Source organism: Oncorhynchus gorbuscha, unplaced genomic scaffold (assembly GCF_021184085.1).
Source record: "Oncorhynchus gorbuscha isolate QuinsamMale2020 ecotype Even-year unplaced genomic scaffold, OgorEven_v1.0 Un_scaffold_2890, whole genome shotgun sequence".
NCBI lineage: Eukaryota > Metazoa > Chordata > Actinopteri > Salmoniformes > Salmonidae > Oncorhynchus > Oncorhynchus gorbuscha.
Window position 1 is genome coordinate 1 of NW_025747281.1, and position 17,432 is coordinate 17,432.

General features: G+C 48.7%; 1 long non-coding RNA gene and 1 pseudogene across 1 annotated transcript; one reads left to right on the forward strand and one right to left on the reverse strand.

Moving 5' to 3' along the window:
• Nucleotides 1-2,083: 2,083 nt before the first annotated feature.
• Nucleotides 2,084-8,096, forward strand: LOC124027017. The gene is made up of 3 exons (XR_006837327.1): nt 2,084-2,662; nt 7,380-7,461; nt 7,670-8,096. It is a non-coding gene; the product is annotated as an uncharacterized LOC124027017 (long non-coding RNA).
• The window catches only part of LOC124027016, a 54,909-nt pseudogene continuing 39,560 nt past the window's right edge, over nt 2,084-17,432 (reverse strand).

The window sequence follows — 17,432 nt, forward strand, 5'->3', positions numbered from 1 at the left end:
AGAGAGGAGGAACAGAAGATGGGTAGAGGAGAGGAGGAGAGAGGAGGAACAGAAGATGGGTAGAGGAGAAGAGGAGAGAGGGAGGAACAGAAGACGGGTAGAGGAGAGGAGGAGAGAGGAGGAACAGAAGACGGAAAGAGGAGAGGAGGAGGAGAGGAGGAACAGAAGATGGGTAGAGGAGAGGAGGAGAGAGGAGGAGAGAGGAGGAACAGAAGACGGGTAGAGGAGAAGAGGGAGAGGAGGAACAGAAGACGGGTGGAGGAGAGGAGGAGAGAGGAGGAGGGAGGAACAGAAGACGGGTAGAGGAGAGGAGGAGAGAGGAGGAGAGAGGAGGAACAGAAGATGGGTAGAGGAGAAGAGGGAGGGAGGAACAGAAGATGGAAAGAGGAGAGGAGGAGAGAGAGGAGGAACAGAAGACGGGCAGAGGGGAGAGAAGAGGAGAGAGGAGGAACAGAAGACGGGTAGAGGAGAGGAGGAGAGAGGAGGAACAGAAGACGGGTAGAGGAGAGGAGGAGAGAGGAGGAGAGAGGAGGAACAGAAGACGGGTAGAGGAGAGGAGGAACAGAAGACGGGTAGAGGAGAGGAGGAGAGAGGAGGAACACAAGACAGGTAGAGGAGAGGAGGAGAGAGGAGGATCAGAAGACGAGTAGAGGAGAGGAGGAGAGAGGAGGAACAGAAGACGGGTAGAGGAGAGGAGGAGAGAGGAGGAACAGAAGACAGGTAGAGGAGAGGAGGAGAGAGGAGGAACAGAAGACGTGTAGAGGAGAGGAGGAGAGAGGAGGAACAGAAGACAGGTAGAGGAGAGGAGGAGGAGAGGAGGAACAGAAGACAGGTAGAGGGGAGGAGGAGGAGAGGAGGAACAGAAGAGAGGTAGAGGAGAGGAGGAGAGAGGAGGAACAGAAGACGGGTAGAGGAGAGGAGGAGAGAGGAGGAACAGAAGACGGGTAGAGGAGAGGAGGAGGAGAGGAGGAACAGAAGACAGGTAGAGGAGAGGAGGAGAGGAGGAACAGAAGACAGGTAGAGGAGAGGAGGAGAGAGGAGGAACAGAAGACGGGTAGAGGAGAGGAGGAACAGAAGACGGGTAGAGGAGAGGAGGAACAGAAGATGGGTAGAGGAGAGGAGGAGAGGAGGAACAGAAGACGGGTAGAGGAGAGGAGGAACAGAAGACGGGTAGAGGAGAGGAGGAACAGAAGACGGGTAGAGGAGAGGAGGAACAGAAGACAGGTAGAGGAGAGGAGGAACAGAAGACGGGTAGAGGAGAGGAGGAGAGAGGAGGAACAGAAGACAGGTAGAGGAGAGGAGGAGAGAGGAGGAACAGAAGACGGGTAGAGGAGAGGAGGAGAGGAGGAGGAACAGAAGACGGGTAGAGGAGAGAAGGAACAGAAGACGGGTAGAGGAGAGGAGGAACAGAAGACAGGTAGAGGAGAGGAGGATGGGAGGAGGAACAGAAGACAGGTAGAGGAGAGGAGGAACAGAAGACAGGTAGAGGAGAGGAGGAGGAGAGGAACAGAAGACAGGTAGAGGAGAGGAGGATGGGAGGAGGAACAGAAGACAGGTAGAGGAGAGGAGGATGGGAGGACGAACAGAAGACAGGTAGAGAAGAGGAGGAACAGAAGACGGGTAGAGGAGAGGAGGAACAGAAGACAGGTAGAAGAGAGGAGGATGGGAGGAGGAACAGAAGACAGGTAGAGGAGAGGAGGAACAGAAGACAGGTAGAGGAGAGGAGGAGGAGAGAAACAGAAGACGGGTAGAGGAGAGGAGGAGGAGAGGAACAGAAGACGGGTAGAGGAGAGGAGGAGGAGAGGAACAGAAGACGGGTAGAGGAGAGGAGGATGGGAGGAGGAACAGAAGACAGGTAGAGGAGAGGAGGAACAGAAGACGGGTAGAGGAGAGGAGGATGGGAGGAGGAACAGAAGACAGGTAGAGGAGAGGAGGATGGGAGGAGGAACAGAAGACAGGTAGAGGAGAGGAGGAACAGAAGACGGGTAGAGGAGAGGAGGATGGGAGGAGGAACAGAAGACGGGTAGAGGAGAGGAGGATGGGAGGAGGAACAGAAGACGGGTAGAGGAGCGGAGGAGGAGAGGAACAGAAGACAGGTAGAGGAGCGGAGGAGAAGAGGAACAGAAGACAGGTAGAGGAGAGGAGGATGGGAGGAGGAACAGAAGACGGGTAGAGGAGAGGAGGATGGGAGGAGGAAGGGTCCATCAATGCTTGTGTCTGAACATCGCCTCCACTGCAAAACACAAACATGAGGTCAGACGTTAATAAACACTTTATAACCGAACAATAACAGCAATATATGTTTATAAATCCTTTATAAATAGTAAAACATGGTCCTCTCTTACTGGAGTCCTCGGTATGCTTATAAACACACATAGATGTTAATACCCTTAACCCTTAATAAGAGGTTGTAATCTCTTACTGGAGTACTCCTGAGGGGACATCTGGATGCTGATGACATCATTGAAGTGTTTCAGCCAATCCTGTTGCTCAACTTCCGTCTCGCAGGTAAACAGGAAGCTGCGCTCGGGTGTTACTATGGTGATGCCGTGTTGCCAGGCGCCATTGCAGTGGGTTCCAGCTGGGAGGCCGGGGCTAGCTCTGTAACCATGGTCCTGGTGCCCTAGGAATGCCTCACCCTTGGCAAAGGCATCCTGGCAAGGTAGGGGAGGTAGAGGGGGTGAGTTGAGAGTGAGGTAGGTGAGGGAGGGTGAGGTAGAGGAGGTGAGAGTGAGGTAGAGGGGGTGAGGTGAGAGTGAGATAGAGGGGGTGAGGTGAGAGTGAGGTAGGGGAGGGAGGGTGAGGTGAGAGTGAGGTAGGGGAGGGAGGGTGAGGTAGACAGGGTGAGGATGAGGTAAAGGGGGTGTGATGAGAGGGGTGAGGTTAGAGAACAGGCACCAACTATGCCATGACTATTTACAGTCGACACACAACTTAACCTGCCACGTTACGTTCTGTACAGTACATCCATACTGTTACATTCATGTAAAACCTTTACAGCATTTATCCTCTAACACTGCTCATGTATTTATATTCTGCTGGTCAAAGCCTGTCTCTGGCTGGCTGCATTGGCTGGCTACACAACTTGTGTCTTCAAACTCTTTATTTCCATACGGGCTCCACACCTCAGTAAAGCCTGTGTATGGTTCTCTGTAACAGCCCCAGTGTGAAACCTTGATGAAGGCAGCTGTCCTAACGTTGCTGTATTCAACATATTGCATCTGAGCCTGTAGTGTGAGGCTCCCCTTGTCTTTTCTAAAGTGAACTAGTGAGCTATTTCATGTGGCCAGGTCTGGCCCTCCCTAGTATGCTCCCCTGTGCTTTCCACTTTCCCATTGTTGTGTGTGATGATTCAAACCAGGCACGCTAAGTAGAGCACGACATCACCCTCATACACACTCTACAGAATCTCCATAGTGTTACATCTAGCCAATATTAGTTTAGGTGTTGATGTGAGGTGAGTTGAGAGAGGGTGCTAGTGAGTTCTCTGCCTCTTGTGTGTGTGTGTGTGTGTGTGTGTGTGTGTGTGTGTGTGTGTGTGTGTGTGTGTGTGTGTGTGTGTGTGTGTGTGTGTGTGTGTGTGTGTGTGTGTGTGTGTGTGTGTGTGTGTGTGTGTGTGTGTGTGTGGTTTGATGGTCTTCTAATAGAAGTATCAGATTACTGTCTAGCGAGTCTCCTCTACATAGCAGCTCTTTGTTAAAACTAACAGAGAACATGTTGTACTAACCTGATACAGCAAGAGGAAACTTCATCCGTCATTATGAAGTCCTTTCAAACCTTTTGATATCAATCACATTCATATAAAATATGAGGTCCTCTCTAGTAATTGACCTATAAGAGCCTATCTGGGAGAAGTGTGTTTGTGTGCCTGTGTGTGTGTGCCTGTGTGTGTGTGTGTTTGTGTGCCTGTGTGTGTGTGTGTGCCTGTGTGCGTGTGTGTGTGCCTGTGTGTGTGAGTGTGTGCCTGTGTGTGTGTGTGTGCCTGTGTGTGTGCCTGTGTGTGCCTGTGTGTGTGTGTGTGTGTGTGTGTGTGTGTGTGTGTGTGTGTGTGTGTGTGTGTGTGTGTGTGTGTGTGTGTGTGTGTGTGTGTGTGTGTGTGTGTGTGTGTGTGTGTGTGTGTGTGTGTGTGTGTGTGTGTGTGTGTGTGTGTGTGTGTGTGTGTGTGTGTGTGTGTGTGTGTGTGTGAAACCACTCTTACCAGGGGATCTTTGTAGTACATGAGACGTCTGTGGTCCAGGGTGAACCAACGCTTCTTAAACCCTTCTGTATGCTGCAGAGAGAGAGAGAGAGACAGTCAGTATATGTCTGCTCCTCCCCCACTGAGAGATCGTTGTCCTCTGTTTGGCATCAAGGACACACAGCAGGTGTATAGATGGATAAGCTACCACATAGCAACTACAGAAGGATAAGACACCACCAGGACTTCTAATAGCAACTACAGAAGGGTAAGACACCACCAGGACTTCTAATGGCAGCTACAGAAGGATAAGACACCACCAGGACTTCTAATGGCAACTACAGAAGGATAAGACACCACCAGGACTTCTAATGGCAACTACAGAAGGATAAGACACCCCCGGGACTTCTAATGGCAACTACAGAAGGATAAGACACCACCAGGACTTCTAATGGCAGCTACAGAAGGATAAGACACCACCAGGACTTCTAATGGCAACTACAGAAGGATAAGACACCACCGGGACTTCTAATGGCAACTACAGAAGGATAAGACACCACCAGGACTTATAATGGCAACTACAGAAGGATAAGACACCCCCAGGACTTCTAATAGCAGCTACAGAAGGATAAGACACCACCAGGACCTCTAATGGCAGCTACAGAAGGATAAGACACCCCCGGGAATTCTAATGGCAACTACAGAAGGATAAGACACCCCTGGGACTTCTAATGGCAACTACAGAAGGGTAAGACACCACCATGACTTCTAATGGCAGCTACAGAAGGATAAGACACCACCAGGACTTCTAATGGCAACTACAGAAGGATAAGACACCACCAGGACTTCTAATGGCAACTACAGAAGGGTAAGACACCACCAGGACTTCTAATGGCAGCTACAGAAGGATAAGACACCACCAGGACTTCTAATGGCAGCTACAGAAGGATAAGACACCCCCATGACTTCTAATGGCAGCTACAGAAGGATAAGACACCACCAGGACCTCTAATGGCAGCTACAGAAGGATAAGACACCCCCGGGACTTCTAATGGCAACTACAGAAGGATAAGACACCCCTGGGACTTCTAATGGCAACTACAGAAGGGTAAGACACCACCAGGACTTCTAATGGCAGCTACAGAAGGATAAGACACCCCCGGGACTTCTAATGGCAACTACAGAAGGATAAGACACCTCTGGGACTTCTAATGGCAACTACAGAAGGGTAAGACACCACCAGGACTTCTAATGGCAGCTACAGAAGGATAAGACACCACCAGGACTTCTAATGGCAACTACAGAAGGATAAGACACCACCGGGACTTCTAATGGCAACTACAGAAGGATAAGACACCACCAGGACTTATAATGGCAACTACAGAAGGATAAGACACCACCAGGACTTCTAATGGCAGCTACAGAAGGATAAGACACCCCCGGGACTTCTAATGGCAACTACAGAAGGATAAGACACCTCTGGGACTTCTAATGGCAACTACAGAAGGGTAAGACACCACCAGGACTTCTAATGGCAGCTACAGAAGGATAAGACACCACCAGGACTTCTAATGGCAGCTACAGAAGGATAAGACACCACCAGGACTTCTAATGGCAGCTATAGAAGGATAAGACACCACCAGGACTTCTAATGGCAGCTACAGAAGGATAAGACACCACCAGGACTTCTAATGGCAGCTGCAGAAGGATAAGACACCACCAGGACTAAATGTATATATTTTTGTCATTTAGCAGATACTCTTATCCAGAGCAACTTACAGGAACAATTACGGTTAAGTGTCTTGCTCAAGGGCACATCAGTAGATTTTTCAGCTAGTCGGCCTGGGGATTTGAACCAACAACATTTTGATTACTAGCCCAACGCTCTAAACGCTAGGCTATCTGCTGCACCAGGACCTCATATAGCAACAACAGAGGGACCAAGGCCCATATCCACAAAGCATCTCAGAGTAGGTATGCTGATCTACGATCAGCCCTCCCTGTTATTCAAGGCACAACTGGTCTTAGAACAGCACTTCTACTCTGAGACACTTTGTGGACACTTCTACTCTGAGACACTTTGTGGACACTTCTACTCTGAGACACTTTGTGGACACTTCTACTCTGAGACACTTTGTGGACACTTCTACTCTGAGACACTTTGTGGACACTCCTACTCTGAGACACTTTGTGGACACTTCTACTCTGAGACGCTTTGTGGACACTCCTACTCTGAGACACTTTATGGACACAGGCCCCAGATCAGTCACAATTATCAACTCGCACAGCAGATAGAAAACTAGGACAAAGGGCCCTGTTGAGAAAGGCACACGGTAGCAATTTTCTTTGCAACAGATAACATAATCTGCGTTCTTATTGGTTCAGGTGGTCTTTTCTGATACTTTTCCACCTACTGAATACGACCCAGGAGTTTTTCTTCTGGTCCTAGGGACAAGACACATCACAGAGCAGCCACTTTCATCTCCTTTGAGCCAGTCATGCTTCAAATAATGATGGCATGTCAGTCCCCACTGACTGACAAATTGTCCTCTTTAAATGTTGTCATATCCTTATGTCAAGAGTGTGTAAAAGTGTTCCTGATTCATTTAGGGAGTGTCTCTTTCTCTTTACAAATATGTTGGGAAATGGGTTCTATTGTAGAATGAGTCAAACGCAGCAGGTTAGAAAACTCTTTCATGTGGTAACCTGACAGTGACAGATTAAACACAGTGTGTGTGTGTGTGTGTGTGTGTGTGTGTGTGTGTGTGTGTGTGTGTGTGTGTGTGTGTGTGTGTGTGTGTGTGTGTGTGTGTGTGTGTGTGTGTGTGCTTGTGTATGCGTGTGTGTGTGTGTGTGTGTGTGTGTGTGTGTGTGTGTGTGTGTGTGTGTGTGTGTGTGTGTGTGTGTGTGTGTGTGTGTGTGTGTGTGTGTGTGTGTGTGTGTGTGTGTGTGTGTGTGTGTGTGTGTGTATGCATGTGTGTGCGTGTGTCTCTCTCCCTAAGTGATTAAGTTTATCAGTGTACCAACCTTTTATTCCCTCTAGTCCCTGAGAGGCCTCTGCACACAGTAATTAAACACAGTGTGTGTGTGTGTGTGTCAGTGTGTCTGTGTGTGTGTGTGTGTGTGTGTGTGTGTCTGTGTGTGTGTGTGTCTGTGTGTGTGTGTGTCTGTGTGTGTGTGTTCCTGTTCTGCTCCCTGGCAGGCCTCGCCACACAGTGATTCAGCTGTCTATCAAACAGAGTCGATGGAGACATTTTGAAATGGAGAAATAGAGCAACCGACAGGTTAGTTTGACTCTGAATATCTCTATGTTATTTAGTCTTAGTTTGACTCTGAATATCTCTATGTTATTTAGTCTTAGTTTGACTCTGAATATCTCTATGTTATTTAGTCTTAGTTTAACTCTGAATATCTCCATGTTATTTAGTCTTAGTTTGACTCTGAATATCTCCATGTTACTTAGTCTTAGTTTAACTTGGAAAATACCACCAGGAACGTGGTCTCCAGGAACGTGGTCTCCAGGAACGTGGGCTCCAGGAACGTGGTCTCCAGGAACGTGGGCTCCAGGAACGTGGTCTCTAGGAACGTGGTCTCCAGGAACGTGGGCTCCAGGAACGTGGTCTCCAGGAACGTGGTCTCCAGGAACGTGGGCTCCAGGAACGTGGGCTCCAGGAACATGGTCTCCAGGAACGTGGTCTCCAGGAACGTGGTCTCCAGGAACGTGGGCTCCAGGAACGTGGTCTCCAGGAACGTGGTCTCCAGGAACGTGGGCTCCAGGAACGTGGTCTCCAGGAACGTGGTCTCTACACTGGATGACATACTTCCAACATCTCAAACTACTGAATGACTTTTTTTCTGTGTCGAAAGACTCACTTCGATGTATTGACAATGGTGCTGGCTCCACCAAGCCCTCACGCATTGTGCAGCAGCTGTTCGTTGCTCTGGCCCCCCAATGGTGGAACAAACTCCCTCACGACGCCAGGACAGCGGAGTCAATCACCACCTTCCGGAGACACCTGAAACCCCACCTCTTTAAGGAATACCTAGGATAGGATAAGTAATCCTTCTCACCCCCCCCCCTTTAAGATTTAGATGCACTATTGTAAAGTGACTGTTCCACTGGATGTCATAAGGTGAATGCACCAATTTGTAAGTCACTCTGGATAAGAGCGTCTGCTAAATGACTTAAATGTAAATGTAAATGTTATGCTTTTATTGGTGATCTCTGCTAATGTTCAACCAAACCCTGGGCCGGTAGATACCATATAATCTCTACCGACTCCCTGTGATTTTAAGAACAGAGCAGGTTTTGGCCTCTTGCATGTTAATGTCAGAAGCCTCGGCTGCTACAGACCGCCCTCGGCTGCTACAGGCCGCCCTCGGCTGCTCAGACCGCCCTTGGCTGCTACAGACCGCCCTTGGCTGCTACAGACCGCTCTCGGCTGCTACAGACCGTCCTCGGCTGCTACAGACCGCTCTCGGCTGCTACAGACCGCCCTCGGCTGCTACAGACCGCCCTCGGCTGCTACAGACCGCTCTCGGCTGCTACAGACCGCCCTCGGCTGCTACAGACCGCCCTCGGTTGCTACAGACCGCCCTCGGTTGCTACAGACCGCCCTCGGCTGCTACAGACCGCCCTCGGCATCGGGAGACACTCTTAACTCTCTTTCTGATGTCCTGCACAAGTTAAATGACTCTGAATTCATTATTTTAGGAGATTTGAACTGGTACATACTAACATCTGTATCAGGACTCTTTTAAAGAACTGTGTGACTCTCTGAATCTCGCTCAATTAATTAATGCGCCTACAAGACCGAATCCCAGAGCACCTAACAAATCAACGCTATTGGACATGATTCTAATGAATACCCCTCAAATACACATCGACTGGGATATTCTGTAATGATGTCAGTGATCACTGTGCAATTACTTGTGTTAGAAATACAAACATGACCAAAGCCAAACCCTGTTAGACTAAAAAAAAAAAAAAATGTAAAACCATTTTAAACAGTTTGATGAGCAAGTGTTCTTACATGATCTGTACCATACTATTGACAGGGTCTGATTCCCCATGTTGACACTGACCGGGACTATTGTTCTTACATGATCTGTACCATAATATTGACAGGGTCTGATTCCCCATGTTGACACTGACCGGGACTATTGTTCTTACATGATCTGTACCATAATATTGACAGGGTAAGTCTGATTCCCCATGTCGACACTGACCGGGACTATTGTTCTTACATGATCTGTACCATAATATTGACAGGGTAAGTCTGATTCCCCATGTCGACACTGACCGGGACTATTGTTCTTACATGATCTGTACCATAATATTGACAGGGTAAGTCTGATTCCCCATGTTGACACTGACCGGGACTATTTTTGTATGAAATGTGTGATAAGCCCCTGTGGAAACAATTAGAATCAGTGGAAGGGACAATCCCTGGTTTTCAGATAACTTGGCAGAATGAATTAGAAAAATAAATATCTATTGGGCTCAAGCTACACATACAAATACTGACTGGGCCTCCTTCAGAGAGCTAAAAAACAAATGCACAGGATTGACCAGGAAGTCCAAATCAGATGACTATTTAAATGCAGTCACAGAGATCCTAAACAACCCTACCAAGTTCTGGAAGCTAATCAGATGACTATTTAAATGCAGTCACTGAGAACCTAAACAACACTACCAAGTTCTGGAAGCTAATCAGATGACTATTTAAATGCAGTCACAGAGATCCTAAACAACCCTACCAAGTTCTGGAAGCTAATCAGATGACTATTTAAATGCAGTCACAGAGATCCTAAACAACCCTACCAAGTTCTGGAAGCTAATCAGATCAGTGTTGATATAGGCCCTTATGTGAACCATTTTAAAGATAGCAGCTGGTATTATCACTGAACTTGTGGCTCACATTTTCAACTTGAGTCTCTTGACCAATTCCCTACCCAGCATTTGGGAATCAGCTTATGTCCTCCCACTGCTAAAGGGTGGAGATCCCTCAGAGGCTAATAACTACCATCCTGTCTCCAAACTCCCTCTCCTGGCCAAAGTCTATGAATCCCTAGTGAGCTCACAGTTAAAACACGTCTTCATTGATAAGAACATGCTGAGCGGGGTTCGGTCTGGCTTCAGCTCAGGACACTGCAACACAACTGCAGCTACGGCAGTGGAAAATGACATCATACATGGACTTGGTAAAAAGCAACATGGTGCTGTTCTGTTTGTGGATTTATCAAAGGCCTTTGATTCAGTTGACCATGAATTGTTACTAGCTAGACTCAGAAACATTGGTCTCAGTGAAGGGGCAGTACAATTGGTTTAGGAACTATCTTTCTGACAGAACATCACGACCTTTACCAGAGCTAGAACTCTAGTCTACAATCCATGCATCCTCTAGATATGTTAGTGCCACTGAATGAATTTGAAATATTGATGGGAGACTCTGTTACGGAGGAGTGTAAATGCTTTTTATAGGCAGGATCATTGTCATGTTTGTCATTTATTGTCATGTCTTGTCCCTGTGCTCCCCATGCTATTCGTTTCCCTCTGCTGGTCTTGTTTGGTTCTATCCCTCTCTCTCCCCCTCCCTCTCTCGCTCTCTCGCTCTCTCTTCTCTCTGTCGTTCCGTTCCTGCTCCCAGCTGTTCCTATTCCCCTAATCATCATTTAGTCTTCCCACACCTGTTCCCGATCCTTTCCCCTGATTAGAGTCCCTATTTATTCCTTTGTGATCCGTTCCTGTTCCGTCGGTTCCTTGTATTGTATTCACCATGCTGTGATTGCGTTTCGCCCTGTCCTGTCGTGTTTTTGCCGTGATTGTGTATCACCCTGTCCTGTCGTGTTTTGTGCCTTCATCAGATGCTGCGTGTGAGCAGGTGTCTCAGTCGACTACGGCCTGCGCCTACCGAAGCGACCTGCAGTCTGTGGCCGCTTCTCCAGTTGTTTTCCCCTCTACAAATCTAGAGGATTTCTGTTATTCCGTTTTGGACTTTAATAAACTCTGTTTCTGTTAAGTCGCGTTTGGGTCCTCTTTCACCTGCATGACAGAAGGAACCGACCAAGGAATGGACCCAGCGACTTCAGACGCTCGTTACACTGCCGTCGAGATCCAAGGAGCCATGCTCGGCAGACACGAGCAGGAATTGTCTGCTGCTCGCCATGCCGTGGAGAACCTGGCCGCTCAGGTTTCCGACCTCTCTGGACAGTTCCAGAGTCTACGTCTCGTGCCACCTGTTACTCCCTGGCCTGCCGAGCCTCCAGAACCCAGGGTTAATAACCCACCTTGCTACTCCGGGCAGCCCACTGAGTGCCGCTCCTTTCTCACGCAGTGTGAGATTGTGTTCTCTCTCCAACCCCACACATACTCTAGAGAGAGAGCTCGGGTTGCTTACGTCATTTCACTCCTTACTGGCCGGGCTCGAGAATGGGGCACAGCTATCTGGGAGGCAAGGGCTGATTGCTCTAACAGATTCCAGAACTTTAAAGAGGAGATGATTCGGGTTTTTGACCGTTCAGTTTTTGGTGGGGAGGCTTCTAGGGCCCTGGCTTCCTTATGCCAAGGTGAACGGTCCATAACGGATTATTCCATTGAGTTTCGCACTCTTGCTGCCTCTAGTGAGTGGAACGAGCCGGCGCTGCTCGCTCGTTTTCTGGAGGGACTCCACGCAGTGGTTAAGGATGAGATTCTCTCCCGGGAGGTTCCATCAGATGTGGATTCTTTGATTGCTCTCGCCATCCGCATAGAACGACGGGTAGATCTTCGTCACCGGGCTCGTGGAAGAGAGCTCGCATCAACGGTGTTTCCCTGCTCCGCATCGCAACCATCTCCCTCCTCTGGCTTTGAGACTGAGCCCATGCAGCTGGGAGGGATTCGCATCTCGAATAAGGAGAGGGAACGGAGGATCACCAACCGCCTGTGCCTCTATTGCGGAGTTGCTGGACATTTTGTTAATTCATGTCCAGTAAGAGGCCAGAGTCCATCAGTAAGCGGAGGGCTACTGGTGAGCGCTACTACTCAGGTCCCTTCATCTAGATCTTGTACTACTATGTCGGTCCATCTACGCTGGACCGGTTCGGGTGCTACATGCAGTGCTTTGATTGACTCTGGGGCTGAGGGTTGTTTCATGGACGAAGCATGGGTTCGGAAACATAACATTCCTTTCAGACCGTTAGACAGGCCTACGCCCATGTTTGCCTTAGATGGTAGTCATCTTCCCAGTATCAAATTTGAGACACTACCTTTAACTCTCACAGTATCTGGTAACCACAGTGAGACTATTTCTTTTTTGATTTTCCGCTCACCGTTTACACCTGTTGTTTTGGGTCATCCCTGGCTAGTATGTCATAATCCTTCTATTAATTGGTCTAGTAATTCTATCCTATCCTGGAACGTTTCTTGTCATGTGAAGTGTTTAATGTCTGCCATCCCTCCCGTTTCTTCTGTTCCTACTTCTCAGGAGGAACCTGGCGATTTGACAGGAGTGCCGGAGGAATATCATGATCTGCGCACGGTCTTCAGTCGGTCCCGAGCCAACTCCCTTCCTCCTCACCGGTCGTATGATTGTAGTATTGATCTCCTTCCGGGGACCACTCCTCCTCGAGGTAGACTATACTCTCTGTCGGCTCCCGAACGTAAGGCTCTCGAGGATTATTTGTCTGTGTCTCTTGGACGCCGGTACCATAGTGCCTTCTTCTTCTCCGGCCGGGGCGGGGTTCTTTTTGTTAAAAAGAAGGACGGTACTCTGCGCCCCTGCGTGGATTATCGAGGGCTGAATGACATAACGGTTAAGAATCGTTATCCGCTTCCCCTTATGTCATCAGCCTTCGAGATTCTGCAGGGAGCCAGGTGCTTTACTAAGTTGGACCTTCGTAACGCTTACCATCTCGTGCGCATCAGAGAGGGGGACGAGTGGAAAACGGCGTTTAACACTCCGTTAGGGCATTTTGAGTACCGGGTTCTGCCGTTCGGTCTCGCCAATGCGCCAGCTGTTTTTCAGGCATTAGTTAATGATGTTCTGAGAGACATGCTGAACATTTTTGTTTTTGTCTATCTTGACGATATCCTGATTTTTTCTCCGTCACTCGAGATTCATGTTCAGCACGTTCGACGTGTTCTACAGCGCCTTTTAGAGAATTGTCTCTACGTAAAGGCTGAGAAGTGCTCTTTTCATGTCTCCTCCGTTACTTTTCTCGGTTCCGTTATTTCCGCTGAAGGCATTCAGATGGATTCCGCTAAGGTCCAAGCTGTCAGTGATTGGCCCGTTCCAAGGTCACGTGTCGAGTTGCAGCGCTTTTAGGTTTCGCTAATTTCTATCGGCGTTTCATTCGTAATTTCGGTCAAGTTGCTGCCCCTCTCACAGCTCTTACTTCTGTTAAGACGTGTTTTAAGTGGTCCGGTTCCGCCCAGGGAGCTTTTGATCTTCTAAAAGAACGTTTTACGTCCGCTCCTATCCTCGTTACTCCTGACGTCACTAGACAATTCATTGTCGAGGTTGACGCTTCAGAGGTAGGCGTGGGAGCCATCCTATCCCAGCGCTTCCAGTCTGACGATAAGGTTCATCCTTGCGCTTATTTTTCTCATCGCCTGTCGCCATCTGAGCGCAACTATGATGTGGGTAACCGTGAACTGCTCGCCATCCGCTTAGCCCTAGGCGAATGGCGACAGTGGTTGGAGGGGCGACCGTTCCTTTTGTCGTTTGGACAGACCATAAGAACCTTGAGTACATCCGTTCTGCCAAACGACTTAATGCCCGTCAAGCTCGTTGGGCGTTGTTTTTCGCTCGTTTCGAGTTTGTGATTTCTTACCGTCCGGGTAGCAAGAACACCAAGCCTGATGCCTTATCCCGTCTGTTTAGTTCTTCTGTGGCTTCTACTGATCCCGAGGGGATTCTTCCTTATGGGCGTGTTGTCGGGTTAACAGTCTGGGGAATTGAAAGACAGGTTAAGCAAGCACTCACGCACACTGCGTCGCCGCGCGCTTGTCCTAGTAACCTCCTTTTCGTTCCTGTTTCCACTCGTCTGGCTGTTCTTCAGTGGGCTCACTCTGCCAAGTTAGCTGGTCATCCCGGTGTTCGAGGCACTCTTGCGTCTATTCGCCAGCGCTTTTGGTGGCCGACTCAGGAGCGTGACACGCGCCGTTTCGTGGCTGCTTGTTCGGACTGCGCGCAGACTAAGTCGGGTAACTCTCCTCCTGCCGGTCGTCTCAGACCGCTCCCCATTCCTTCTCGACCATGGTCTCACATTGCCTTAGACTTCATTACCGGTCTGCCTTTGTCTGCGGGGAAGACTGTGATTCTGACGGTTGTCGATAGGTTCTCTAAGGCGGCACATTTCATTCCCCTCGCTAAACTTCCTTCCGCTAAGGAGACGGCACAAATCATTATTGAGAATGTATTCAGAATTCATGGCCTCCCGTTAGACGCCGTTTCAGACAGAGGCCCGCAATTCACGTCACAGTTTTGGAGGGAGTTCTGTCGTTTGATTGGTGCGTCCGTCAGTCTCTCTTCCGGGTTTCATCCCCAGTCTAACGGTCAAGCAGAGAGGGCCAATCAGACGATTGGTCGCATACTACGCAGCCTTTCTTTCAGAAACCCTGCGTCTTGGGCAGAACAGCTCCCCTGGGCAGAATACGCTCTGGTCGCTTCCTTCGTCTGCTACCGGGTTATCTCCGTTTCAGAGTAGTCTGGGTTACCAGCCTCCTCTGTTCTCATCCCAGCTTGCCGAGTCCAGCGTTCCCTCCGCTCAAGCGTTTGTCCAACGTTGTGAGCGCACCTGGAGGAGGGTGAGGTCTGCACTTTGCCGTTACAGGGCACAGACGGTGAGAGCCGCCAATAAACGCAGGATTAAGAGTCCAAGGTATTGTTGCGGCCAGAGAGTGTGGCTTTCCACTCGCAACCTTCCTCTTACGACAGCTTCTCGTAAGTTGACTCCCGGTTCATTGGTCCGTTCCGTGTCTCCCAGGTCGTCAATCCTGTCGCTGTGCGACTGCTTCTTCCGCGACATCTTCGTCGCGTCCATCCTGTCTTCCATGTCTCCTGTGTTAAGCCCTTTCTTCGCACCCCCGTTCGTCTTCCCTCCCCCCCTCCCGTCCTTGTCGAGAGCGCACCTATTTACAAGGTACATAAGATTATGGACATGCGTTCTCGGGGACGGGGTCACCAATACCTAGTGGATTGGGAGGGTTACGGTCCTGAGGAGAGGAGTTGGGTTCCGTCTCGGGACGTGCTGGACCGTTCGCTCATCGATGATTTCCTCCGTTGCCGCCAGGATTCCTCCTCGAGTGCGCCAGGAGGCGCTCGGTGAGTGGGGGGGTACTGTCATGTTTGTCATTTATTGTCATGTCTTGTCCCTGTGCTCCCCATGCTATTCGTTTCCCTCTGCTGGTCTTGTTTGGTTCTATCCCTCTCTCTCCCCCTCCCTCTCTCGCTCTCTCGCTCTCTCTTCTCTCTGTCGTTCCGTTCCTGCTCCCAGCTGTTCCTATTCCCCTAATCATCATTTAGTCTTCCCACACCTGTTCCCGATCCTTTCCCCTGATTAGAGTCCCTATTTATTCCTTTGTGATCCGTTCCTGTTCCGTCGGTTCCTTGTATTGTATTCACCATGCTGTGATTGCGTTTCGCCCTGTCCTGTCGTGTTTTTGCCGTGATTGTGTATCACCCTGTCCTGTCGTGTTTTGTGCCTTCATCAGATGCTGCGTGTGAGCAGGTGTCTCAGTCGACTACGGCCTGCGCCTACCCGAAGCGACCTGCAGTCTGTGGCCGCTTCTCCAGTTGTTTTCCCCTCTACAAATCTAGAGGATTTCTGTTATTCCGTTTTGGACTTTAATAAACTCTGTTTCTGTTAAGTCGCGTTTGGGTCCTCTTTCACCTGCATGACAATCATATTGTTGTATTGTTCTATGTTTTGATTCTGTAATGTATTGATTGTTGCTGCCTTCTTGGCCAGGTCTCCCTTGAAAAAGAGACTCTGGGTCACAATGGGCTTTTCCTGGTTAAATAAAGGTTAAATAAAAATAATCTCAAAGGTATTTAATGAAACCAGATAGAAAGACAATACAGAGAGTTAGGTGAATGTAACAGCAGGTTGAAATACAATGGGAGAAACTAATAGAATGAGTTGAAGGTGGATTGCATGGTTTAAGGGTGTGGAGGAATGTCTTGTTATCAAGGTCCTTGAACTTGACTGCTAAAGAAAGATTCACCCATTTACAGGACAGTGTGGGTTTGGTTTTACTATCCTTGTGATCTACTCATTTACAGGACAGTGTGTGTTTGGTTTTACTATCCTTGTGGGGACCTGAAGTCCTTGATCTACTCATTTACAGGACAGTGTGGGTTTGGTTTTACTATCCTTGTGATCTACTCATTTACAGGACAGTGTGTGTTTGGTTTTACTATCCTTGTGGGGACCTGAAGTCCTTGATCTACTCATTTACAGGACAGTGTGTGTTTGGTTTTACTATCCTTGTGGGGACCTGAAGTCCTTGATCTACTCATTTACAGGACAGTGTGGGTTTGGTTTTACTATCCTTGTGATCTACTCATTTACAGGACAGTGTGGGTTTGGTTTTACTATCCTTGTGATCTACTCATTTACAGGACAGTGTGGGTTTGGTTTTACTATCCTTGTGGGGACCTGAAGTCCTTGATCTACTCATTTACAGGACAGTGTGGGTTTGGTTTTACTATCCTTGTGGGGACCTGAAGTCCTTGATCTACTCATTTACAGGACAGTGTGTGTTTGGTTTTACTATCCTTGTGGGGACCTGAAGTCCTTGATCTACTCATTTACAGGACAGTGTGTGTTTGGTTTTACTATCCTTGTGGGGACCTGAAGTCCTTGATCTACTCATTTACAGGACAGTGTGGGTTTGGTTTTACTATCCTTGTGATCTACTCATTTACAGGACAGTGTGGGTTTGGTTTTACTATCCTTGTGATCTACTCATTTACAGGACAGTGTGGGTTTGGTTTTACTATCCTTGTGGGGACCTGAAGTCCTTGATCTACTCATTTACAGGACAGTGTGGGTTTGGTTTTACTATCCTTGTGGGGACCTGAAGTCCTTGATCTACTCATTTACAGGACAGTGTGTGTTTTTGGTTTTACTATCCTTGTGGGGACCTGAAGTCCTTGATCTACTCATTTACAGGACAGTGTGTGTTTGGTTTTACTATCCTTGTGGGGACCTGAAGTACTTGATCTACTCATTTACAGGACAGTGTGTGTTTGGTTTTACTATCCTTGTG